The sequence below is a fragment of the Strix uralensis genome, chromosome 9 (genome assembly GCF_047716275.1).
Source record: "Strix uralensis isolate ZFMK-TIS-50842 chromosome 9, bStrUra1, whole genome shotgun sequence".
NCBI lineage: Eukaryota > Metazoa > Chordata > Aves > Strigiformes > Strigidae > Strix > Strix uralensis.
The window spans coordinates 18,581,323-18,609,079 of NC_133980.1; the positions used below are offsets into that span (position 1 = coordinate 18,581,323).

At 41.5% G+C, this 27,757-nt stretch overlaps 1 long non-coding RNA gene across 1 annotated transcript; it reads left to right on the forward strand.

Moving 5' to 3' along the window:
• The first annotated feature begins 8,985 nt into the window (after positions 1-8,985).
• Positions 8,986-25,186, forward strand: LOC141947215 (uncharacterized). The gene is made up of 3 exons (XR_012630054.1): positions 8,986-9,094; positions 22,317-22,472; positions 25,115-25,186. It is a non-coding gene; the product is annotated as an uncharacterized LOC141947215 (long non-coding RNA).
• Positions 25,187-27,757: the final 2,571 nt, after the last annotated feature.

Consider the following 27,757-nt stretch of genomic DNA (forward strand, 5'->3'; position numbering starts at 1 on the left):
GCTCTCAGATTTCTAGAAATTGCTCTGAAATTGGCAGCCCAGGCTTAATATCTTCTACCATTTTGCCATCACATGCAATTTAAGTTCTCAAGTGGCTCCAATTTTAAACTCCCAGTGATTTAAACAGCTGCATTGTGCAAAGGCTGGAGCAAGGACATGCTTTTGTAATCAAGCAGCCCAACTCTAAATTTTATGGTGTGATGGTTACTGTGCCATTCAAACTATGCCCCATTACACAGAAGTGCATTCCTTTGATTTTACCAAAGAGACCATAAATATAACAAAAAGCATAGCTGGAAAACATGATTTCATGCCTGGATTTTTCAGCTCCTTGCTACTACAAAGAATAAATGAAGTAGTCTCTGAAAGGGGCATATCTTTGCAGTGAATTATGTTTGTATTATTTGTGTGGCTAGCAGAGCTCATCATTAAGCTTACCAGAAAATATATCTGCCTGTTACAACGTTTAGAGAAACAGGGAACTCAGTTTTCAAATCGAAAGAATAAAAATGTAACTTCCTATTTCAGTAGTTTAATACATTGGAGGCTCAGGGCGTGGGCGGAGGAGGTTATTATGCTTGATATAAAAATGTAAAAGATGTTTCATAAATGCATAAATAAAATTAATCGTCAGCAGTCATATGCTTGGCAAACTATAAGGCTTATTTGCCTTAAAATTTCTTATTGTATCCTTTGCCCCCAAGGTGATGTAATGTTTTCAACTCTGAAAACCTGGTTTCAAGAGCGATTTGGCTCCGAAATGGAAACCTGCTTTTGATTCATCATTAGGTCATAGCAGACAGTACTTTTCAGTCTCATTTGTTTGATCACTGCAGCCTTTCTTCAAAAAAATTCCCAGTGCGTGTTGCCAGCCGTGATTGCCAGTATGTAGCCTGCGCGTTCTCTGTCAGTAATACTAAAGCTTAATCAGGTTCTATCATTAGTTCACTGCTAACATGAAATAGCTGAATAAATGCAATCAAAATTTCAAAATAAAAATGAATAGCTATACCATCTGGCATTAGTGAAGCAAAAAAGTAAACCAGCATGCACAGGTACAATAATTGAGAATTTAATTTGGGTAATTAAGTTTAATACATAATAAAATTTTATAGTAAACATTTTAAATGCTCCTAAAAATATAAGGGCTTATTTGCTCAACATTTTATAGAAAGGTACTTATTACAAATAGATCTATTGGGTAATTTTGCACTTTGAATTTTTATGTAAAGTATTCACTTACACGAAAGCCCAAGTGCAAGCCATTGGCAAGTGATTTCAGCTGGCACTGAATTAGATCCAGTGGGGCAAGGGGCAAGCTTTATGCCAGCTTTAAAAAATATAATTGCTCTCTTGCAAACCTGAAATAAGTATTTTACCTTGCCAACACTGGTGATTTTTTTTTTAAATGTCCAAAAATAGATATTATTTTCCCTCCCCCCTCTCCCCTTCCCACCCTCATCTTGCTTGGTGCTTTCCTGAGTGGTGGACCTGGTGTCCGGGCATGTTCCAGTAGCATTCGCAACAGCCAAAGGCAAAACAGTACTGAACCAGCTCCTGCCCTTGTCCCACCAATGCTGCTGTCCATGGGATTGTCAGCAGTTGTCCCTGCCACTGCTGCGCCATCTTGCAGAGGGCAGGTTGGATGCTGTCAGTGACAAAGGGGACATGATGGAGAGATGAGCACTGGCTGAGGTTGCGGTCAGATGGACCATCTGGGCTGCGGAGGAACAGGGTTAAAGGCTCCTTGCAGCTCTCCATCCCTGCTTCCTTCTCAAAACACCTTTGAATGGGCTGGTGGCAGTGCTGGTATCAAATGACATTTGCTAAGGAGATCAGAAGAAAGGTTTAATTAGGTCAGTTCCACCTCTGATTTTCAGTGCCTGGGTTGACAGTCCATGGGCCCCACTGAAAGCATGTGAATAAATGGGCTTCAAGGCACTGGATTTTGGACATTTGCAGTGATAAAGTAATAACAATAATGCTGGGGTCCAGATTAATGTCTTAAAAAATGTCTTAGAAATGTTGAGATAGTGGTAGCAATTTGGTAAATTGTTTATGGGTTAACCACAGCTTCAAGGCTCAGTGTGCTGTGCTTCACCATCAGCTTGCTCCAGAGAAACAGGAATTCTTGTCTGGAAGCACCTCAGAGGCGCCAGGCACAGGCAGGATAATGCCAGTAGAAAACCCAAGGCAAATTGTGCAATTTTACATTTATGTGGGTAAACAGCCAAAAATTCTTGTGTGCACTTCAAGGATAGCAAATTCTAATTTTTTTTCAGATGCAAATATAAGAAGACACAGTAAAATGTAATATGAGACCCTTCAGTGACCGGGAATTACCATACCAGGCAGGCAGTGGTCGGTTTTGTGCATTGTCAGGTCTTTGAAAGTGGCTTGTACTCCAGGCTACAGATGATGGTCCTGTAATGCTATACCTGCCCACTGGAGGACTTTTTTCCCCAGTCTCATGAGTCTGCCCTGAAATATGAGTGTTTACATCTTTTCAAACCTGTTTACCTCATTTAGGACCAGCTGATATTCTCATTTTCCATGGAAATGCCCAATTTGTATATGGACCCTATTAAGCTATTGAATGTAATGATAACGAGTGGCAATGAGTTAATAGGTTATGCACATGCTGTGCAACTTTTTTTTAAAATCAGTAGTAAATCTTTAAAGCTGTTTAAAATCTGTTTGCTCACATGTGCACAATTCTTCTCTCTGATAATCAGTAAAATCACCCCATTCTTTACTGTTCTGCCATTATTCACACAACTGACTATGTGCCCTTGTGCTTGTGTTTGCCCCAAACTGAAAGTTTAGCATATAATGGCTGATTTTTATTTCCTTCCTAAAGGTCTCCAAGTTCTGCTGTGTACTGTCTGTTATAGGGACCAACCACTCAATCTGAGTTGCAATAAAACTCTCAATATGTTTCTTAGAGTGGTGCTTCCATTCTGGGCAGATCCTCTGCCTTGGTACTGGAGAGACTGCTATAGACTTGCACCAGTGGAAACATTTAACATCATCCAGAGCATTTGAAAATGTGGTGGTTTGTTAGCAGTTTCTCATGCTTGATGAGCATCAGTAGGAGAAATATAGCCACAAGCACCTGGAGATTGGTGGGCAGCATGTTTTGGGGCAATGCTAGTTCCTGAGGCTGGCCAGGGATTCTTCCTAAAAACCTCCCCTTGGTGACAAATATTCTTGTCCTTCAAGTTTTTTTACATTGACTTTAGAAAGTCAAGCACTCTAAAGTTCAGGAATCTCAAACATAAGGCTATTTGGACAAGTTTAACTCAGCTTTATTTTGCCAGTGAATGGCAAATTGACACTGATTACACAGACACATTGATTACACACATGGGTTTCGTCAGTGTGTGGTGTTACAGCACTCAAGGAATGCTAGAGGGCTTTGCGTGAAGGCTCATGCTGTCTCTGTAAATCCTGCTCCTATTTGTAACAACCAAAGGCAGGTAACAAATGAGGGAGTCAGGGTGTCCCTGGGAAATAGAGAACAGATTGATGGTAGAGTTATTTGAATACCAGCCAAAAATATAATGTAAAAGTAGACCTGGCTTGAATAGGTTTATGTCGGGGCAGGAAACCCTAAAATTGAGATATGTAATAATGAATTGAGCTGTGGTAGATGTCCTTGTCTTTGCAGAAGGCTGCTTTCTGTTGATAACATTACTTGGCTTGTTGACTCCTCCATGGTTTTCTCACTTGAGTTTTCTGCATTTGAGATTGTGGAGCTTGTTCAGTTTCCTTGCCCAAACACAGGTGTCAGCAGCCTCTACAACTGCTGTGTCCTCTCACATCCTCTGTTTTTTCTCCACCTTAAGCTGACCTTTCCTATCAAATAAACCATCTCCCCCAGACCAGATTTTCTTTCATTGTGCTGCTCACTTTTCCCATACACTACACTTGCTGTCCCACGTGAGGTCTGGGCTCTCCATTTTGATCATGGGAGTGTGGCCAAGTGGCCATTGGTGTTCGCTGTGGGACACATGGCAATGGGACTGTGCTTTTCACTCCTTCCTTGGGCACCACTGGATATTAGTAGCACCTGACGTAAGTATTGTTTGAACATCACCTCTATGCTTCAAGAGAAAGCCCCTCCTTAAAATCTCTGGCAGTGAGAAGTGGGGAGACTTTTATCCCCCGTGTTGATGTGCTTTGGGGTGCCAGCTTTCGACACACAGCTGAGATCATGGAGTCTTTGGTTGTGCCCAGTTCTGAGGATGGTGTGACCTGCTCCCGAGAATATGTTGTGGGGAAGGTGCAGGTGAGCATTACCCTATGGGTTATGATGGAGAAGACTTTTTAAAGCAAAAGGTCTTACAGGAGAAGGTAAGAATAGCCATACCCCTGGTTTGTCTGGTCTCGGTGCTTTCTTCAACAGCTGGATCCTTTTAGCCAGGAATGTCTTGTCTTTGGATTTCGTCCAGTTGTGTGAAACCTTATCAAAGCCATAAATATTACCTCAGCCCTTGAACTGGACCTGAAGGGGAAGTGAAAATCCCTCCATCCATAGGCCTCAGAAAGGTAGGATTTGCAAATAGGGCTTTGCTTCGTGACTGTGAAACAAAACACTTTTACCAACAACAAACCTGGGTACACCTAAAATACAAATCTCAAATGCAATACTTGAGACCTGGTCCTAGCTGATGGAAGTAATGAATATGTGATGTATTGGTAAGTCTTGTCTACGGTGCAGTAAATCTGTCTAAACTTTTGTAGGAGTTCCCCTACGGTGCACTATCTCGGCAATAAATCATCTCAAGTCATAGAAACAGGACAAAGCAATGAAGATGACGTAACTGAACTGTAGAGCAGAAGCTAAATAATTTCCAACAAGTATTCATTTTATATAAATATATGTACATAGTACACATTAAAAAATACATGTAAAATATGTATTTGTATAAAGTCTTATTACAGGGCATGACAGATACACAAGTTTATGTGTCAAGTACAGCTTCTTTGCATAACTACAAAAATGTTCCACAGTTCTTTGTTACTTTTAACAAGTCTGCTCTTAAAACCGCAGTTCATAACCTTGAAAATCCATGATTTGAACTGGAATGTTTTATAGCAGTTTTGTAGTGGTAGTTTTCCCACTCATAAAATATCCGTGTGCTTGACATAACTATGAAAAAATTATTTTCATCCATTGCAGTTGATAATTGGTATTCTTTCACTAATTGGCAAGAGAGCTGTTAATCTGGAATGTATTAGTTTCAATTGATTTGGCAATTGTTTGTGATTTTGCACTCTGATAGAGCAGTTGTGTATATGTATTTTGCATAGCGCTATAGATACAAAACCGCTGCCAATTTGGCTGACAAAAGTATTCTTCCCATTTTCGTCTTAAATTGCAGCACTGGTATTAAAATGGGCAAGCTTGATGAAAACAACCCACAAAGAGATAAAATTGCCTTGAAAAGGAAATATGGCATTAGCTTAAGCAATTCTTTTGTCTACAAAATATTCTACGTATCTATTCTTGTATCACTTTGCCAGACTGGGTTGCTGGGTCCGTACAGGGCAGTTTGACAACCGCAGAGGTACCAGAAGGAAATTTCTTGATGCTCAGTATCACAGAAGCATTTCTAGGCCATGCCTGTTAAGCAAACCCACAGATCTGTAGTGAAATCTAAATGAGGCTTCTTTGGGAGATTTAGAAATCTGTTAAAATAACATCATATTGTCAATACAAGCCTTAACCCTTCTGTTAGGGTTTCCAGTTGATGTCAAGTGTGGAGTTTGAGATACGAACTCCTCTCCAGTGTGAGAGGATGGAAACTTTCTTTTCATAACTCTGCAGGAGCTAGTAGATGATATTAATTTTATGAAGTTGCAAAAGATGCAGCTACATTTTACCTGCTCGGTGTCCTATTTATGGCCTCTGATCCACCTCTGTGGTCAGCTTCCATATGTAATACTACTGACAGTAGAGTGGCTGCCTCAACCCACAACATGGGAGCGAGTGCTTGCAATGTTAGGCTTTGCAAAGCATTGAGAAAAGGCAAGTTTGCTGTTAGTGGCAACCCACTATTTGTGAGTAAAGAAAACCCTCGCTTTCTCCAGTAATTAACAAGTAGTGTAACATCTCACCTGTGTCTTCCTGGGACTTGGTGGGCAGCTGCTCAGCTGACTGGCCCTGCTTTGTTCAATGGACTGATAACAACATTTTTTAGCACTGTACGGCCAAGCAAACCCTTCACTGCTGCTGCATAGTCCAGCAAAAGTATTTGCTATGTAGCTCTATTAATTACAAATTAAAGGCATCCACATATTCAGGATAACTGCAACATTTTCCCCGGGAATTTGGGAGATGTTTGGCATTACCAACTTCAAAGAGGGGGAGAGGGAGAGAAGGAATTAAATTCTGCTTGTGTATGAGGTAATGTCAGTTCCTTGCAGTCCGGAGACTGGGGCTTAATTGATATCATATGGTTAACAAACGTACTCCAAAGCCAGCCTCATTTGATTGCTTTTTAATAACTAATAACTCTCGGTGGGAGTCCAAAATATGTATGGATAAAAAAGTATGCTGGAGCTGCCTCTCTTGCCTGCCAAGATCACTGTTACTGAAACAAATTTGTACCTTTTGCAGTCCTGGAAGAGATACCGGCAGTGGCTGGACACGTACTCTTTCCGCCAGTCCCAGCCGGGCGCGTCTGGAGGAGCTGCAGCGAGGTTGCAGGGTATGTCCCCGCCGGCGGCAGCGGTTGTCCGCTCTCGCTGGGGTTTGCATCGAGCCGTGGCTGGAGGGGGTATTGAGTCCCTCCTGGTATTTTCCCCTGCCTGTCCAAGCCAGCTCCATGTGAGTGTTGCCTGCCCACAGCTGCAGAAATCGCAAGGGTAATAAAGAGCCACTGAGTAATATTTCTGTCATGAATCATTTTTTCAGTGGAGCTCATTGCCTTCCCGAGTAGCAGATCTCAGAGCGAGGAATTGTCCTCTGTGATGGTGCAGGAGACTTGCAAAGGGTTCAGTTCCCCAGTCTCCTTTGGTAGCCCCCATGCCACCCTCCAAAGGTGCTCAGAGCCCCCCTGCCTGCTCCCAATCCTGTGGGCAGCTACAGGGGTGGCACTGGCTCTGCTGAGCAGAGGCACCGGCAGTGTCCCTCGGCCCCAGCGCCAGCACAGCTGCCTACAGTTGGAGTTCCCTGAACAGCTGATTGTACAAACGCTCAGCCTGCAGAGCAGAGTCTGGATGCAAGCAGACTTTTGCAGAGCAGGGTATATGTAAAAACATGACATGTTGATTACAGCTGACAAAACCAGAGACTGAGTCCCACTTTCTTCCCTTCTCTCCCTGTCCCACCAGGGCAGCTGAAGAGGAACAAGAGGATTTGACAGTGTCAACGCTGTGTCACACAGTGCCACACGCCTCCCTCCTGCCTGTCCTCCCAGCGGGTTTCCCCCTCATTTAGTGGGTGAGTGGCCAGGGCAGGGCCACGTAGGACCAGAAGTCACGACCACTGGCTGGCCTTCCAGGGCACCTCAGTTGCTGGAAGCGGGTCATGAAGCAGCTGCTGTTCTTGACAGTTAAAATACAGGTAGGCGAGTTACCTGAACGTGCTATGGCTTCGAGCAGTGCAAAAGAGCCTGCTGTGAGAGCCTGAGGGAGCTGGGCAGCTGCGGAGGGCAGGCACTGCCAGGGCAGCATCTGGGAGGAACCCCCACGCTGGAGGTCAGACCTGCTGCTTTTGTGAAACTTCTCAGAGGAGGTTTTCAGGCTTCAGTTTGTGTTTTGAGCTGGAGGTGACTGGGGGCAGGATGGCTGGTATTACTTTCTTTTTCATGAGGTACGCTATATGGAATTTTAGAGCACTTACAGTACTTTCCTGCCTTAGTTTTAATATCCATCTAGGCAGTGGTCAGTGCACTCAAAGTTAAGAAACAACAGAGTGAAGTTTCCAGCAACATAAATTTCTCTTTGTTTGACGCTTTTTTTTTTTAAATGACCTATTAAGCTAAACATTTAACTAGGAAAGAAGAAGAGCAAATGCCATGTTATATACATGCAGCATGGCTGAGTAGAAGATTGTAGCAGTGTATTTCATTCACCTAGTGAACTCGGAGATGTCAAGAAAGGGAAAGGGATCATTTCCTCTCTAATTTGGCAGATAACCGGTGTTGGTGCACTTCTAGGGACACTTAGTTTATGGACTTAAATTAAATTTGTAAGACTATATTATTTATTATTGGAAAACTGCAATTCAAGTAATACAGAGGGAGATAATGTCATGTCTCAGCAAATTTTCAGGTGACTGTTTTGGCTGCTTCTTCGACCTCAGTCTAATTTTGGGTAAGTTTTGTACTCTGCATGTTAAGATGGCAGTGCCTGACAGCAGCAGTGTACCTATGGACACTGCTCTAATACTGGGTTAATGGAGTGGAGCCAATATGATTGAAGAAAGTCTTATACTAAACTTTCAGCCTAATATTTAGGTGTAGGCTACAGTGATCTGCTTTTCAACACTACAGATGCAAGATGAGCAACTAGCATTAGTTTTGTTTACAACAATGGGAAAAACAGGATAGCAGTGAATGGTTGATGCAACCTGACTTTTTCATGATAACCCCCATAAATGCAAAGAGCTAATCAAGTAGGTGATATGTAGGGAAATGCAAAGTCACTTGTATTTAAATGATATATAAAAATGATGTAAGATATCTCATTCTTTTCTAGTACTGAAATGTCTCTCCTGATGGAAGCTACTCCGAATCTCTGCCTCTGTGAGAAGAGAGGACCACCATGGGCGCACATCACAGGGGCTTTGTAAGGTCCATCTCCTGAATGGTTGCAGGGACCATTTCCCTGTGATTACAAATTCTGTGATTACGAATGCTGCTGATGTGGGTCCGTTCAGCAGTTACACAGGCAGGGTTCAACTGGGAGTTCTCTGTGTGAGGGAATTGAACTCAGCAGGAGTTGTGCCTATTACCTCATTAGAGCGTGCTGGAGAAACTGTTGTGGAAGGCTGGGGAGCCTGGCTTAAGACCACTGAAAGTCAAGGGAAAGACACTGTTATCTGTTGATCTTGCAGAGGTCTGGAGTCATCAGGAGAGTGCAGGTAAGTGCAAAAGAGTTTTTTGTTTCTTTGTCTAGACTTGGTTTTTTTGTTTGTGGTGGTTTTGGATTTTTTTGTCCTGTGGCCTCAACCTTGAAAAAATGCTGATCCTTAGTGTCTTTCATTCTGCCCATGATCAAAGATTCTCCTCACTATGATTGCATCTGGGTTGGTGTCAAAAGGAATTCAGATGGCTTATGTCCATAATCAGACCTAAAAGTGGGCAAATTATGCTTGGGATAATTGATGGGTATTTGATTTTTATCACTTAAGGAGAGGATGCAGGAGCAGGATTAATTCAAGTGAATTTGGAGGAAGGATATCAAAATCCATACACTGCAAGCAATTAATGAGAGATCTCTCCTGGCGTTATTAGAAAGACTACTAGGAAGGTAGCAAATTATGGAAAATTAAAGATACTTGATGCATGGCAGAAAAAGGAAAACAAACCCCAGACTGGATAATTAATGGTGAAAACAAAATGATATTCTATTTGGGAAGAAAATAAACACATTGAAAGAGTCCAGAGATACTTCTGTGAATAGAGACTGATGACTGGGGCACTTTCCACTGTTTCTGTGAAGCACTGGTAGTGTTTTAAAATTAGTAGAAAAATTATGAGCTTTTAAAATTATTCCTCAGAAAAGCAGAGGTGAAATGCTAAAAATGGCTATTCTGTGCTGCAAAAGAGAAGAAAAAGTACTGCAGTGTCTGCTTGCTTGCTATTCCCCCTTCTCCAAGCCAGCAGATACAACAGGGACATCAAAGCATGTCTGGCCTTCTTCTCTCTTCCTGCAGACAGAGAACGGGCCCAATTTATAAATATCATTCCTGGAAGCAGTGTCAGGAGAGGTTGCAGACTGCTACCATTAAAACAACTGGTGACTTCGTTTTACATATGCGTGCTGATTTTACTTCATCTCTATAAAGCTGCCTTTCATTACATTTTTGTTAGGACTCATGCTAAATTGCACAATACTAACACAGTTATTTGTGTGGAGATTTTTTCTTTGGCCTTCCACTTTGCCTGTTTCTCCCTGTCCGTCATAGCTCAAAATGACTACATTTTTCATTTTGGAGTATTAGATAATCAAAGGGAACTGTTATTTTATAAATGTCCATTAAAAAAACCAAACCCAAACAACAGAAAGCGACACTTACTGCAATGGAATATTAGCATGTTCTGAAAATGGATACTTTATTTTTCAACTTCAGTAAATACAGTTCATTAAAGCTCACAAGAACTAGCTTATAGCTCTTAATAATGAGAGTGATTTTATGCAGTTAATGATGAAGCAACATGGTTGGTAATTATAGCAGATGATTTTAGGCTGCTTCTAGGTGGGATCTGGTATACTTTTATACAGTATTGATAGACTTAAAAAACCCAACCAAACAAAAAACCCCAAAACCAAATAAGCCAACATTGGTTCCTTGTTACAGAAACGGTGCTGCTGTAGGAAAGAATGGTAAGAAATGGGGTCGATGTTCGGGCCTTTTCTATAAGGTTTCAGCTTTACTGAAGACTGAAGATGCTCAGCACTACGTGTGACTAGTTCTTTATGCTGTTTAAAATGCAGATCTCCGAGCCTCCTCTTCTTGATATGAGTTGTTTAACTGCTAGCATTTTATTCTCTGTCACTTGGGTATGATATTGGTAATGGGAATGGTTTACAGCCTCATGGGGACCTAAAGACTCAATTATTAAGGTTTACATAATTAGAGCTTGAGTCCTGCCCTGTTTGTTGTTACCTCCCATCCCAAAAGGTGCAACATGTTCTGATAATTTGTTTTATCCCTGCCCCGTCTCTGCACTCACTTAACAACACTACAGCTGTTGCAGATCCAGATCCTACCCTTGGGAAACAGAGGTGGTTCCTTAGCCAGTGCCTTGCACCAGCTTACGGAACTGCTTCATTAATGGTCACCATGGGCAGGTAAAGCCTCCTTTACTGTCAGTGAAAGCCATGCGTGGCTCCAAGTGCAGGGTCAAACCCATGGGGAGTTCCCCTTCCACAGCCCTGTCCTCAGTGAGCCATAATAAGTGCTCAGATGTGGCACCACTTCACTTAACTGTTTCCATTTCTACAATAAGATGATATAAAAATTGTTGTGACTGAGCATGCAAAGGCGCTCATAAAAAAAGTCTATTAATTTTTATGCCTCATAAATGTAAACCACAATTCACTTTGTTTGCTGTGAAAACATTCCTTTTAAAATAGTTTTTAGTTTATAGGACACAGAACAAATAAGATTTCAGAACAAAAGTCTGGTTTCTATTCTCTTGAGAATTCTATTATTGTTAATTAATAATTGTGTTTTGCTTTTATTTGTTTTGAAGGCTTTTCAAGGAAAATATTTCTGAAGCTCTGCTGTTTTACTGCTTTTCTTTGATGAATATTTTATCGAATAGTAATCAACATCTTGTAATGCAATTATACAGTTTACAACTGTTATACACCGAAACCTAAAGCAACAGAGAAGCAAAAGCAGAACACAAAACTATCAAACTTTTAAACATTCAGAAAACTGGAGAGCCATAATATTAATTTATCCTAAAGCCAAGCAGTGTTGTTGCTGGTTTTATTACTGCCTGCCACTTCCCTGAGTGGTGGGATTTGGCTGTTAGTGTTTAATTGTACTTTTAATCATGTTTTTGGAAACGTGAGCATAGGAAGCGGTGTTGCTCATGAGGCCACCAGCTGTTATCTGAGCTGTAAAGCAGATCCCTGGCAGACACTGGCGTGTGCTTGTACCTCTCACAAGGTGGACCACTGCTCTTGATGACATTGCAACCTGCTACCTTCCTGACAATTACGACAGCTGAACAAATAATTTATGTAATGAAGAGCTATTTGAAAACAATGTGGTGGTTTTATGGTCTGAGTGCATGGCCATTTCCCCTCAGCGGCTGTGCTGGGTGCTGTACCACCAGCTCAGCCACAGACCTACTTCTGATGCAGAACATCACTGCTGGGTGAGAGCATTTCTAATATATGTGATTTATTTACAGGCTGACAAAATGTAGGCCTTAGGGTTACTACATTAATATTCAGCCTTAACCGCAATAAACCATCTGTTTTTAAGAAGTGCTGATCTCCCACAGCTTTCAATGGCCCTAATTATTTTCCCCATATTCTTCAGTGCTCTAAAATTCAGTATTTCATTTCACTCTCTAAATAGTCTTGTGTCAAGCAGCCTTTAGTGTTACCATTTTGTTTCGGCATTGATACCTGTATTCTGTTTGGGGGACTGTTTCGAAGTTTTTGTGTTTTGTTTTTTTTTTTTCTGAAATATTCAGAAGAATAGCACTATATACAATACTCCCCTGAACAGTACACAGGAACCACAGATATGCTGTCACAATTAAATGACACCCCCAGGGAAGCTTCAAACAATTTAAATGAAGGAAATCTTTCTGGTGGAGGAGAGCTGGCGTGTTACAAGGATGTATTTAGACCATTGTTGCCATTCGTATTTTAAGTTATCAGGTGCAGCAAAAGTGCTAGGAAAACCTGTGCCCACCCTGACAGAAAAGTCTCCTTTTCTCCTGCCATCATACTTCTTCATTCAACCCTGATTTCCAGCTGTATGGGCAGCACCAGGTTTCACCATCCCTCCTCAGTTCACAAGCTGATTTCTAATTGGTTTTGTTTTCTGAGAAATAGATGGAAAAACAAAGGCCACTGTGTGCCGGGGGGAGACGGACCCCCTGCTCAGTGAGAAGCACCATCCGGAAGGCAGGGGCAGGGTGTGAAACAACAGCATGTAGTGAGTGAGGTCTGGAGATTTGACCTTAGTGTGCTGCTATTCCTTAGACTTTATTTTTTAAAAATTTATTTAAACCTGTGAGAGCTGTTTATCTTATTTTGCTGTCCCTCCAAATGATGATTCTTGTACAGCAAAGCCCTGCCAAACTTTCCTGTTCTCGTGTGGTCTTGGGTTGCTGATATACTATTCAGTAAGAAATAGAAGGTCTAAAACCAATACTTGTGGAAAGATGATCAAAAGAAGGTGAGTAGGACTGTTTCTTGCCCCTAAGTAGATGACAGGGGCAATGGCATGAGGAGTCTGCTTTTCTATGGCTATTTTCAAGTCTATTTCTACAAGTATGAAGTAGGAGGAGCTGCAGTGAATGTTTCACAGAAGCAAATTCCGTTCAAGATCAATAAACTAACTTCCATAAGCTTTGGACCAAATTTATGTACTTTGGAGAGGAATTTTAAAAAAATATAAATGCCAGAACCAATATAAAGCTTTGAGCAGAGGGTTTATCATATTCCTATTTTATGATTCTCTTGCCAGAGGGAACTTTTTATCATAACTGCTTGTATTGTTGCATTCATTAAAGAAAAAAAAAAAAAGAGGGAAATTATATTTCTCACCCAGTGTTTCATTTCTGATGAGTGGTCCCACGCACCACGGGAGCTCAGAGCCAGGCCCGTACGGGAAAGCCCTCCGAACACCCCGTGGCACTAGACAGCCTCAACAGCACAACCTTGATACTCCCCATTTAGCTGTGTATTTGAATGGCAAAGCCGGGTGGTAGCTCTGCGCTGCTCTCTGAGAGGTTTTTAGGGGGTTCAGGAAGGAGGCAGCGGTGGGAGTGGAGCTTGACTTGCTGCCCAGAGCCGGAACGGCTGTGGGTGCTGAGCAGCCATAACCCATCAGCTCTGCTCCAGGATGAGCCAGGGTGGAGGGTGAGGAAGAAAATATGGTGTTTTTTCTCAGAATAACAACCTCTCTTCTTCCTCATAGGAGCTGTGTGCACAGTGGAACTGCTCACCTGAGTACATTGGGCCAATACAAATTGCTCAGTTGTGGTTTTTACCCCAGCTGAAGAGCCAAAATTTAGGATTTTTTCACCATTTCTTTAGGCTGACTCCCTACCTCTGTCTGCTGCGGGCTGCTTTAGGCACAGCTGGCCTAACCAGCAGGAGTTGTAGCACATCTTTCAGACTACATCATGCTAGTGTTTATATGAAGTAGCAAGAAGATTTAAGGCAAATTCATAATACGAGTGAAACATCCTGGCTGCGTGTAAATCCTCATCAGATGGCACATAGTTTCCGAAGTAATATGTGATGCATGGAGGAAATGCATCCCTGCATCCCCGGAGGCAGCAAGCAAGAGTAGACTGTGGCTGTGCTCCCCCGAATCCCGTAGAATAGCTCTTGCACCCATGGGGAGCTTGTGGGCATGGGAAGCCCAGGAGCACACGTGGACAGCAGGTCATTCTGCAGGCACGAGGATGGGCACATCAACACTTGGGCACCAAGACCTTTGTTAGGTGGGGAAGATTTACAGGGAGAGGAAAGATATTTGTACTTTTTTACTTTTTTTTTTTTTTTAGTTGGAAGGATGACTGAAGAATTTTATAACTGTTTCACCTAAACACTGAGCTCTCGAGAAGCTGCAGCCGACCTCCTGCCCACTCTAAGCGTGTACTTATGCTCTACGGGTATCAGACAGTTGGGAAGAAATGTGGGTGGAAAGAATCTTTTGGAGGATATTGGCTTTTAATGAAAGAAACTGTTTCTGGGATAATCTTTAATTGTCTCTGTGTCCTCAGGGTGGTCAGGAACCAGCCTTTTTATGCATTGTTAAATATTTGGAGCAGAGTATTGCTATAGCCTGGAGCTGAAACCAGACTTTAAAAAATGTTTAGATACCTAGTTCCCTCTAAAATCAATACTTGCTAATTAGCACATGTATTTAGCTTCACACACATACATATAAATTGCATATTACTGATGCCCTGCACAAATATATGCCTTGGTCTCCAGACATTATTTAGAAAGATATGTTAGATGAATTGAGAAGGTACCTGCAGATCATTTAGTATCCCAAATTACTACTCTTGGATGCTGGTTGTTCTAGGTCCACACACAGCTGGGCTTTTCCAGGTGGAGTTTTGCGCCTGCTGTAAGATGGGTAGGTAACCTGTCTGTGCCCTTCCTCTCTTCAGATGTAATCTTTACAGGGTTGAAGACATGTTTATGGGACTGGGGAGCTTGAGGGTACTTTTTTTTCCCTGGAATTTGTTGTGGTGTGTAAGGGAAATGGTAGCAGAAGAGGCAGAGAGCACAACTGTCCTTTCAGGTTTCCACCCACTCCTGGGTATTTTTAAGGGAAGAGGCAACCAGCCCATCTTCATGTGATTTTTCCCTTTTTTAATGCAGAGAAGAGTAGGGGCTGAAGCTCTCCCTCTCCTCAGCTGAAAGGAGGTGACCTGGATATAGTTAAACATCAATGTATAAAGCCTTGAATTATGTGCTAAATTGAAAAACAAACCCAGAAAGCAGCTGGTGATTGCTCATAGAAATGCAGAATGGAAAAGAAAGAATGCAAAATAAGCAGAATGTCAAAAGATGAAATTCCCTTCAAAACGTGAGCCTGAGAGATCCCAGGGAGGGGATTGAAGGCAAGAGCAGGCAGGTACCTCTGCCTGTGATGGTTTGGCAGGAGGTCACAGCTTGCTTTGTTGCTTTGGATGGTCATATCACCGTGTGCTGGAGGTCTGAGATGCATGTCCTTGATGAGCATAAAAACCCAATCCAACATGAAACTGAACCTCTTTTTTTGGATTTATGTGAAAAACCCTTTCTCCCTTCTGTATTTGGCAGGTCTTGGCCCAGTTTCCCAGCTTCAGCTGGTACAGGCTTCTCAGGAGGTCTTGTGCTAATTCTGGGTGCAGCTTCCAACCAGAGCACTCCATTTTGGAGTAAAATGAAGGCAGAAGAGATGTTCAGGAATGTGTGGGATGACATATGATTCTTCCTGCTCCTTAGTTGGGCAGTGAATATTCATAATCTTAATGTTACCTGATCTTACTTTGTTGACCAAGTATGCAACATGCATATGTTTACTCTTTTCTTTTTGTTTACTTCTTCTTCTTTTTTTCTGATGGGAGAAAAAAGATCTATGTACACTTCTCAGATGCACCAACTACTTTTTGCTAACAGATAGATGCTGCTACCCTGCAGCTGGTCTTTTTTCAAGAAATACTGAAGAGCCTTCAACCCTCACTGTACTGCACTGAGATGCAGGGAAAGGAAACCTGGGGCATCTGTGGGTGGTTATGCAAACTGCAGGCACCCAAAATCAGGACTGTGTTGGTAAAGTCTGGTCTTTCCATTACCTCCTTTTCTCTTCCCAGCAGGCACTTTACACTGTGGGTTTAGGGTGTTTATGAAGGAGATGAATTAGTTGTGTATTAGCAGTAAGGGCAGGGCTTGTCAGAGGGCATTTGGCCACTAACCAGGCACCTGCTCCTGTCTGCAGAACCTGTGCTTGTGAAATACTGCTCTTCTTTTCCCTACATATGTAGGTATGTATAAAAACCCTGGTGCATTTCTGAGCGCTATATATCTGAATTCATTATGATGAAATGTTCTTGTTAAATTTTCCTGTAATTTGATCTGAGATAATACATTAATGATTTTAATTTATTACTCTGACTACAGTAAAAATCTAACAGAGTTCTTTGCATGTTCTTTCAAAGTATGTAGTCATGATTACAATTGGTAATTCAATTTTCTAGTGCTCTCTGTGCATTTTGTGTTCCTTTATCAATAAAGGAAAATAGTGAGAAAGCTGTTTGTAAGCAGCAGTTCTTGAGGATTGTGTTTTTAGAAGATTTTTACACGTCTTTCATGTCAAAAAAGGCAACAAAATGAGGATGAAACTAATGCAAACCGAGTCTTCAAAAATGTGTATTTTAGTGGTGTATAGAGACTAAGAAGAAAGATCTGAGCTTATGCCATTCTTCATTGCACATTTCAGAACAAATCTAGCGCTGGACTCATCTTTGGAAGCTCCTAGGTGTTTTAAATCTGGGATTTCAACATATTTCCAGCAAGGCAAGCAGCTTTTATGTGCTAGGGAAAAGGATGGATGATGAAAATAGCCAGATTTTCTCCTTTCATTCAATGTGATGTAGATTAAGCGTGACTCCTCTGAAGCTGGTGCAGGACCTGCACTGGGGGATATGGGTAGATCTAAAATAGGGCTGATTCTTCTCCAGTGGGCTACATCTGAGCAACCGGATTGGACTCGGAGAGAAGAACTGGGGGGTGCAGGGTTTTGGAATGGCGGAGAAAGGAGGCAATTCTGGCTCGGCTGGTAGGGAGCAGCGGGGTGCTCAGAAGCTGCATGCTGGGCACTTTGGCTGATCCACTGTGAAGCTTTCCCTAAACTGCTGAGGTTTTGTGTGTTGCTCATGTCTGCAGCACAGGAAGCCATATTTGCCAGCTGACCTGACATGAAGCGGTGAGGACTGACCATGGCTGATGTGAGCTCTTATGGTTGCTTGCTAGGCCAGAGCTTTTCTTTGCACTTGGCAGCAAACACTGGCACTGGTGATGGGTGGTCTGGCCCAAAAACACAGCAAGGACCAGACTGGATTGCCCAGGTGACTCAAACTTGCTCCATGGGGATGGAGTTACTGTTCACTGTGATTTCTTTTCTGCTGACATTGTGCTCTGCAAATTGTAAGATACAAATATATGTGGGGAAGTTTTAATTGTGACCCAATGAAATGGGACCATGACTGTGTTAAATCCATGAACCCATTCCCCAGGAACAGCAGGAATACGGGACAGTAGGACTGGGTCTTGCATGGATGGATCTGCATATTTCCATCAAAGGCAGTTGTTTGTCATTTTATGCCTGTGCAGGTTTTTGCCTCAAAATCCTGTAAAAAAGTATCTTTTCAGGTTGATTTTTTTTTTTCTATTGAAAGTTGAGCTGCTCCTAAAGATAGATGTGTTTGTGAAAGAATTAGGGGTCATTGTCTACCCTTACCAATGTTATGGACAAAGCATAAAACAGAGCAGTGACTAGGGGCACAGTCTGGTTCTCTCTGTTCCCAAAAGGCCATGTCTGCTCTTGGGGTACAGTTCTGGGAGGAAACCCGTGTGTACACAGAAATACATGAAAGGCCATCAAAATGGTGTTCACCCACCAACCTCCCAGAGCACAGCCCTGCAAGGAGCTGGTGAGGCATCCTGAGAGCTCACCATGCTTCAGCCGTGTACTGAAATACAACCAGTCTTGTCCTAAAGCCAACCAAATCAACAAAAGCTGTGTCAGTAATATTTTGATGGGCTGTCATCTGGCTGTGACATGCTGCAGTCTGGCCATGCCAGGGCTGTGAGCCCAGGCTTGTCTGTGTACTTCATGGGCTTCAGAGTTGACTGCCTTCACCTTCGTGACTGGCATCCAGAGACGAGGTTGTCAATGCAGTCAGGTCTTGCATCTTTATGGAGTATTAAAGAGCCATCACATGTCTCACTGGGGAAGACCAAGAGAGCTTTGAGTCTTCTAATCAAAATGCTACTAAAGCCAGATTGTCTAACAAGATGCTCCCACTTTATGCTGGATCATCATCCTTTTGTATAGGTGCCTCTTTCATCTTTAGTTTCAGAGCAGGAGATTCTCAGTGACTGGAAGGACCATACTATGCCCTTAAAAAAAAAAAAAAAAAAAAGGCAAATTATAGGTCTGTGGTTTCAGTGCTATGAATATCACTTGTTGTCAAGGTGGGAATTTGGAGTTAGAGAGAAGTGCAGGGAACAATGTGCCAGCCAGCCTCCTTGAACTTCAGTCCTTCTGAACCAAGAAACGCTTTAATTATTTTATGCAATGCGTGGCCTTTTGATTCTGGCAAGCAGAGGTAGAAGAGAAAGTCGCTATGCAACCAAGCAAGCAGCTGCTGAGCTGAGGAGTCCAGGAACTGGGAACTTTTACAAACAGGAATTGTCTTGAAAAATACAAACAGGCAGAATTTTATGGTTGCTTCAATTTTCACGTTTGTAATCATCTTGCTTCTGAGTTTATTTAGCCAATGTTGGCAAAGGGTCAAAGAAATGTTGCCTCAGGTGCAGTCTGGCAGCCTGTTTTGGGGACTATAAAACTATGGGAATTTGGCTTTGGTGACAGTGACATTCAGTACATGCAGCTGACAAGGGCTTTATTTTAGTCTAGACTTGCATTGAATCCAGAAATGTCCCCCTGTAACCGTAGTGCTAGCTCGGGTCTGACTTCCCTCTGGCAGCAGTGCAGATTCAACGTGAGGTTGAGCCCAACGATAGGGCCTTGCAGGGATGTGCTGTGAGGAAGGGTGCCACGTGCTTCATTTGTTCCTAAACCAAAATGAGATACAAAGTCATTGCAGGGACCTTCACCATGGGATGAACATTTGTTAAGATGAATGGCTGAATTTTGCTCGTGTTGCCTGCAAAAATAAACGTGGCTATTTTCTTAAAGACTGGGCAAACAGAAAACTCTGGTGCTACTCCTCTGCTCAGTTCTGATAGGTGTTGCTAACAGGGAAGCCTGTCTATCATTAGCCTTTTATTAAATAGGTAAATTAATAAATTGTAGTGAAAAACAAGCTCCCCTTTGTTCCCTCAGAAGAACTGTGAACTAACAAAGGTTGCTGACAACCTTTTTAGTGGAGTTACAACTGAATTACAACAGGACATAAAATACAAGCTCTGACTAGCACTTGTGCCATTTAACTACTTAATAAATTTCAAGGGAAGTGGGCATTCAGGGGTGTAAACAAGTCCTTTACTACCATCCCTTCCCATACGGGATGTAGACACTGTTTAGACACTGACTTAAAAGTAATGTTTTGTAATAATCACTTGTCCCCCTGCACCACAAGGTAATTCATGAGAGGGGTTAGGTGAAGCCCCTGCATGGGGAGATCAATGGTTAAGGAACTAACAGGGAGACCCACAAATCCTTCATCAAATTACAGCCAGAGTGTTCAGGCTGCCTCCTTCTGCTTTTATTGATAATATCTAGACAGTAAATTATCATATCAAAGTATAAATTCAAAGCAACAAAGTGATAATCATCTCCAATTCCTGGTGGATAAGCAACTAATGAGAGATTTAATGTACTATAAATTCAAGAGATAATAAAATAATTACAAAATGGCAAACTCTTGAAGACTTTTAGACTTTTAGGAAGAAGGACAAGGAGAAAAATTTTTTTCAAGTAGTGCTTGTTGTAAGGAAAACACGTATCAACAGCCCATTTTTGAACAGATGTGTTAGGGAAATTACCCCCAAGCACGTACACTTGGTGTGTTTCCTTGTTCTGCATGTTCCTTAAATTGTGTTCCAGCAAGAGACCATCATCTTTTTTTTTTTTTTTTTTTTTTAATAGTAAAGCTCATTTCCTTGGTCGCAGGAAATGAGTCTAATTTGTCTGTTGATGGTTTGGGATGTTTAGCATACATACAGTGAATGGGTAATGGTGCAGGCACCCAGGAAGCCTTTCAGCCCAAAAGTCTGTTTAAAGATATCTATTATAAGATGTTAAATCAACCTGAAAGAGCTGAATGGGAAAAATCACAGCGTTTTCTGTCTGCGAAGTTGCAATGTATCTGGCTGGAGCTGGGAATCAGTGAGGGACGAGGCAGTGGGGGATGGCAGGGTTTGCCGGTGGGTGGTATATGCCATTCAGCAGTCCACAAAAGGTTTCTGAATGGGGATGAGCAACAAGGTTGAGTTTGTGAGTCAACATTGTATCAGATAGGAAATATATTGCTGGTGGGTTTTTTAATGTCTGAATATATTAAGAAAATTGCATATTACGGATATTATGCATCAAGAATCTGAAAAATGAAGGCATTCCCTGAGAACCTGGAGGGGGAAGATGGAGACTCTGCTCAGGTCCTAGGTTTGCCTGCCAGAGGGGATTGTGCTGGTAGCAATGGAGACTGAGGCAGGTAAGGGAGGTTGGAAAGGGGGTGGAAGGTGGACTCGGGCTCTGCTTGGTGGGGTTGTGCCTGTAGTGAGGAGAAGGCACCAGGAACTGCCAGAGTGGCTGAGTGTTTAATCTGGATAGAAATGCAACAGTTGAGGAACAGCAGAAAGGTAGTTAGGAGTTGAGTTGTGCTGTAGGAGTGAATAAGGGACCTTATGGTGGATGACAGCTCAAGAACAACAAGCTGTGCCTTGGGGAGAAGAAAACACCATTTCACATGTCTGTGAAGCCATCAATTGTCTCCTGGTGAGCGCATGTGTGAAGGCTGATCTGCAAAGACTCTGGCCTTTTTCCAAACACTGAAAATAATGATCCTTGTTCCAAAGAGTTTGCAGTCAAAACCAAAAGAAGACAAAGACTAGTTCAAAAGAAACAAGGACAAGAGAAATCTAAGTGTACAATCTTCAAAATGTCATTAATTGTAAATAATGATTTGCCTGACCTTGGCACTGCTCCCAGGAAGTCACACCAGGCTCAAGAATGCAACACAGTGACGCACAACTTGAAAATATTGTGTCAAGCACCACCTGGTTCCTGTTAGCTGAATGCCTCGTTGACATTGCTCATTCGTTCTTCACTCTGCTGAAAACTCACAGACTTATTGATGGATGGAGCTTGATGGAACTGCTTGGCAAACCTTAATGGTTTTAAAATGTTTCATAAATTGCTAATTAAAGGAGGGGAAAAAACAGAGCTCAAAGAAGTCTGCAAGAATGTGGGTTTTTTCCCCAACATCTTGTAAATTAAGTATTTTAAATTAATTGACAAAAACTTTTTTCTTTTTTTTCTGTTCATCTGCCTTTGAGATGTTTATGGAGACTACTTTGATAGGTATACCCAAATACTGACAGTGCTCCTTATCTCTTCCTCAAGGACCTTGGTATTTTTTGTGAAGATATGATTTCTATGAAACCTGTAAGGGAATTGCACCAATTTGGTTTTTGAACCAGAGCTTCACAGGGGTGCCCTCTCAAAGCCCACCTGATAGGAGATACAGTGTTCATGAAGCACTAAATATTCATAATAGTTGTTGGAGGAGTATGCATTGAATATCTTTTCATACCTCTAGAACAGATATAGAGAAGTATTTTAACTGCTGACATCCCTCTTAGCCTCCTACAGACTAGCTGACCCATCTGCTTTTCTTGCTATTGCTGCAAAACTAGATTTTAACTTTGTGGATGAGAAACTTTGAGGTGACTATAGGGAAGATACCCAAGTGGAAGACTTCACCTCACAGATTAATGTGCCTTTTTGTCCCTTTTTTAAAAAATACTGTTCATTTCCTAAGTAATAGTGGGGTGACGTTTGTTCTTATTTCCTTTCTGTATGGGGAGAGGTTTTGGACTTTTACAATATTGTGTGTGTGTGGTGTGTCTGTGCTCATGCAAGTCATGCACATGTGGATATTTATGTCTATATATCTGCCTTTATGTCACAGATTGCTATGATTGCTATATACTCATGGTTGAGAAAACAGGACTAAAATGCAGCTTGAATGGAGACGGGAAGCTGAAGAGCCCGGTGGTAATAATTAGCATCTCATGAGGAGTGACTCCGTGTTCCTGAGCTGACCCCTGAGGATAAAATCTCTACTGTAAGTGGCACATGTTTTGCTAGAAATCCTCTGATTCAAGCTTGTCTCCTTCTGTGGTGCAAATGAACTTTGATAATGAAGCAGTTCTAATTTTTAAAATCGAGATTAACATATCTAATGAACTTCTGCTCATGCAAATTTGTACTGAACAGCTTCTCTGTGTAACAAGTGAGTAAGAGGAACATGATTCATCAAGTAGCTTCCCCCCATCCTATTTCCTGATAATATAAATAAATCTTGCCAAGTTACTTTTTTGAGAGAAAATCCAATACTCTCTACCTCTCAATGAGCAATTGTGAAATCAACTGTTTCCTCTATTCTTTAAAAATACCATTTGTATCTAATTATTCAAATCAGAAATATGAGGAGGAGCACATAGTTCCTTCTGAGGCCTGAAGAGATCTTACTGTGACTTCAAAACCCTAGCAAACCTAGCAAAACCAAAACAATCCTAAATAATGACAGCTGAATAGAAAGGTATGTGTGTGTGTGTTTCTTCTTCTGAAAGTCTGCAGTTCTGCAGGAATTGATGTTTCTTAATAATCTAAGATCCTGTATTAGTAAGTGAAATAACAAAGTGGAGAAAATGTCTAGAATACCATTCGTAAGAAAACAAACAAATCATCAGGACTTCGCCAAGATGTAATGCAGACAGGCAATTAAACAGGGGAAGCATTCCTGCCTTAATCTTGCTGTGTCTTTATTTGTTAGTCTTAAACTAGAATTTGAATTTCTAGATTTATGTACTGTCTATAAAATAAAAAATCTCTGCTAGAACACTTCTTTTTGCATAAAAAAATAATGTTTGACAGAGGTGATTCTACACTAGAAGATTTGACTTTCAAATCTTCAAATCTCACAAATTAAAACAATTTCTGGATGAACCAGTTTAACTATTCTGAGCATTGAAGAAAAGCATCCACAGGTGATACAAACTGAAGCTCTAATCTGAACATCTGCAGCCAAAGTCCTATTTCTGTTGACAATTGGAATCCCTTCAGCCAGGCCAAGTATGGCAATGACCCAAGGCTATCTAAAAATACCTTAAAATCAAGCCAACCCTTCACTCCTCCTGCCCTTAGGAGACCCTTCCCCCTAAATTAGTGTTTCTCTTTCAGGCTGAAAACTTTCCATTACCTGTAGAATGTCTCCTGAACCCACACCAAATTTTTCCCATTTTATAAGCTTGATTCACCTTTTGCTACAGGAACTCTGCTGTTGCCCAGGGAGATACTGACAAAGCCTGGGTTAGGAAGATTTTGTTCAGTCCATAAAATTTACTGACTTTTCACAGATGCTTTGCACCCAAGTAAGGGTAGTTCAATCTGCTGGATGCGCCAGAACCTGCCCATGAAAGAAAGGGACTGGTGGTGAAGGGGAATGGCATGGCTGATGCCTCTGTGCAGCTCTCCTGGGTTTGACGTTGGCAAGTTTCCCTGCAATTGGCTTCTGTATTGATGGAGGCATGGGGAGGCGGAAGGGCAGGGGCTTTTCACAGTGTGAGATAACAGTGGGCTGTTGTAGATGGCTCTTCTTTCAATTCCGTGTGCCATGAGCTACTGCTCAGCCAAAGATAATATTGGTGCTGGTAGAGAGGAGGCTTCTCCAGTTTTGGTAGCCCTAACTGTACGCCATTAAGAGAGACAATCAGAAATGTTGAACATTACACTGAGTGCCTCTGATGCCTCTGCTCACTCCTAAACCATGGGGATACTCAGGGCTTAGCAGAGATGAGGACTGAAGGAAATCTGGGCTGGTAAATGACCTTCTACTTCCAAACTTCTACAATTTCATGTGAAAATAGCAAAAAACACAGTAAATATGGGATCACACAAAGCTCTGTTTCTAAAGGCACTTTTCAGAAGAACCTGATTTTAAGGCAACACTAGCCCTGGAAATAACTTATTACACCTATTTATAAGATGCTCATGAATAATTTACGCTACATTAACTTGTAAATGTGATAGCTTTTGAAATCATTAAACTCCAGTAGCTTGCTTTGTAAATCCATTGGTTGGATCTCATTATTAAAAGCTAATTAGCTTGTTCAACTGGAACATACTCTGTAAAATAGCTATGCTAGTATTCTTCTTTATATTACAACAGATTATATTAATTCTAAAAATATTCCAGCAATGACATAATGGGTGTTATAAGGATAATAAGGATATAAAATTCTATATAAACAGATAATTGCATTTTCCAAAACCTGGTAAGTGAGGTATCAGGATTATGATTGTTTTTATGAACATATGATATTAGAAATCTCTGATATATACATTGTTTGTTTAAATATTAAAGATTATAGTTAATACATGGGAGGGATATTTTCAGAGTGTTAATTTGGATGTGTAAGAAGCTTGGGTCTTTGCTTAAAAAGTTGTACTCCTAAAGTTAAATTTCTAAGCCATGGTTGGCACTAGAATGGATGCAGACCATGAGCGAGTGTGAGCAGTACGCCCATGCAGCAGGGGCAAGAGGTGGGACGATGTGTGAAGCTGCTTTTGCCCCCACTTGCAGGGAAATACTTCGGCCATCAGCCAGTTGCAAAGTCTTTTTTTCCATAAAAAGTGTTTTTTATTTGTTTTTGAATTTTCATATTGAGAAAACACTGCATTCTTTTCCCGTTGTTCTTTCTATAGGTGTTATTCCTGCCACCACGAAAAGAAATAAGACGAGGAGAGGAAAAATAAGTGCCCAGTGAGCACGTTGCACCTCCAGCACTGGACCAAGAGTCGCATCCAGCACAGCTCCACAATGAGTGCCAAACCCAGGTATCAAACACCCCACTGTGCCCCTGAGCACTCGTCTGGGCCACACCATGGGGAAGTTTATCTTTGCACAAATTACTTGTTCCCAAGTCATCTCATTCCCCCCTCTCTATCAAAATAATCACAGTATACTCGTCCAGCACAATACCAGAGAAGCTGTTTTGTAGAATGTTTTTATTTCAGTGTAAAGTAAAATGTCGTCTAGGTTCATTTGTGCTAAGGCCATGGCTTTGGGAGAAGAGGCTTTGTAGGAAAATCAATAGCCACTGGCCATTAAAAAAACCCCAGCTGGTTTGATAGTAATCATCTGTGTTGTATTTGAAAAGTATTTGCTATGTAAAATATCGAAACAATCTTTTTTTTTTTTTTCCAAATATCTTGGATTTATGTTTTTCCCTCCTTCAAACTTAAACATTTTTAAACTTCAGTACATTTAAATCCCTATTACCAGCTTTTAAAGGGATTAGGGTAAATGGCTTTTATTCTGCAGTCACAATACTATTGCTTTCAAATATATCTTCTTGGATTTCCTGTTCAGAAGAAAAAAAAAAAAAAAAGGAATTTAAGTAATTCACAGCAAACCTACAATGTCTGTTTCTGCACTGATGAATGTTTCCCTTTAGGAAAGGCAGTTCTCTTATTAATATAACATCTGGCTTTCATCTTGAATAAATACAACAACTCAAAAGTAGGAGAAAAAGAGTAGAAAAATGTGACTTTTCCAGCATATCAAGCAGCCAAAAGGCCTAATTAACAGAAATAATATCTGGCAAGAAATGCTGCTTGAGAAACTGCCATAAATGAATGTTCTGGGACAAGATATTTCAGAGGGACCACTTGGTCACCCAGAGAGCCAAGAGGAGTGGGATGGTGAGAACAGAAAACAGCTTGGATTTATGATTTTGCACATCAAAACGGCTGTTATCAGTGGGCCCTTCAGGGAGCCTTTGCTGTATTAACTACAGCAAGAAAGTTGTATAGTCTCTGTAACTGCTTTGTATCCTAGCCTCAGGTGATTTTGGCGGCATGTAGCCACCCTTTGCTGCCCTTTCTCCTTGTCAGGCAATGTGCCTCACTCCTGCAGGACCCATCTTGAGGTTCTCATGCCTTTTAAACTGCAGATTTTGAGAATTAATATTTAGAGAAAAAATAAAGATATTCAGCCATTTTAGACATTTATAATTAAAAATTGGAAAAAAAAGCCAAACCCAAAAAACCCCACCAAAATATCCTCCAGAAAACCAGTAAGGAGGGCAGAGATTTGACAGATATCCCAGAGACATTTTGTTTCCGTGGCTGCAGAGTGGGGCTGTGGACGTATGCTCATGCTCCTGATGGAGGTACGAGCCCAAATCACCATCTGTCAGTGAGGAAGGTCTATCTGCATTGAACCCAGTTCGTATTTCTTGTCCCTCTCCTTTCCTAGTGCGAGTGCATTGATTTGCCCTTGTCCATCAATGAGCAGACCAGCCTGGTGAGAGGGATGCAGTCAGTTATTTATGTGCGGGGAGTTATCAGTCATTATTCCTGCAGGATGCAAGTGGTCTGGGGATGCCATGCCTGGGGCAGGGACTGCTGCTTTGCTGGGCCAGTGGCACGGCTGCAGCATGGGGGTGGTACCACAGGGACCTTCTCAGATGCTGGGAGGTTCCTGAGCAGAGATTGTTGCAATTTAGAAAAGCACCACATTCACTGCAACTGTTAAATGGAAGCTGAGCCCAGCCTGCAGAGAAGCAGTTGACAGGAGAGCAGTTGGCTATAAATGCTTTTTATTTCTGTTCTGTTTGAGCTACTGTGTAGCACTTCGATCTGAAAAGTCTCGTAACTTAGATGTTTTAAATTTAATTTCATGACTTTGTGAAGTAGCTAAACCCATGTTTAATTTTTACTAGGGTTTACCTTTCATTCTTTTTTCTTTTTTTTTTTTTTTTTTTTTTTTTAATTTATTAAATCCTTCTTGTCTTGTTTGTAAAATGCACTGTAAGGCCAAAGTGCCTTAGAGCTGTGTCTGCCTCAGGGACTTGTATCTTCTCCCTTTATTAGGTCTGCTCCTGTCAGCCTTAAAACTCTGCAGCTTCACAGCATGCCCCTATAAGGTAAAATCCAATTCCCCCTTTCTGTAGAAGGGAAAACTGATGCACAGACCAGATAAATTACCTGCCCAAGGTCAGAGCATGGCTGAGGGAGCAGCAGCACACTAATGAAACCATCTCTATCCCGTTTTGATAAGCCTGAAAGTGGCTCTTCTTAGGAAGCACTAACATGGGATATCTGTAACAATGGAAAAAAATATCCTTTTTCTCCTTTTCCATGTTATCTTTTTTTTTTTTTTTTTTTTTAACTTTACCTTTCTGCAGCAAACCTTTGCCTAAGTCTTGGTGGTAAATTTTGTGGTTGAAGAGTGACTAGGCTACTAGTGGGCAAGTGTGAATAAGCAAAAGTAAGTTTATGGGGAGCCGGCAAAATGTTACAAATAAATTTGCAAGAATGCACTATCTTCTGTCCTGCTAAAAC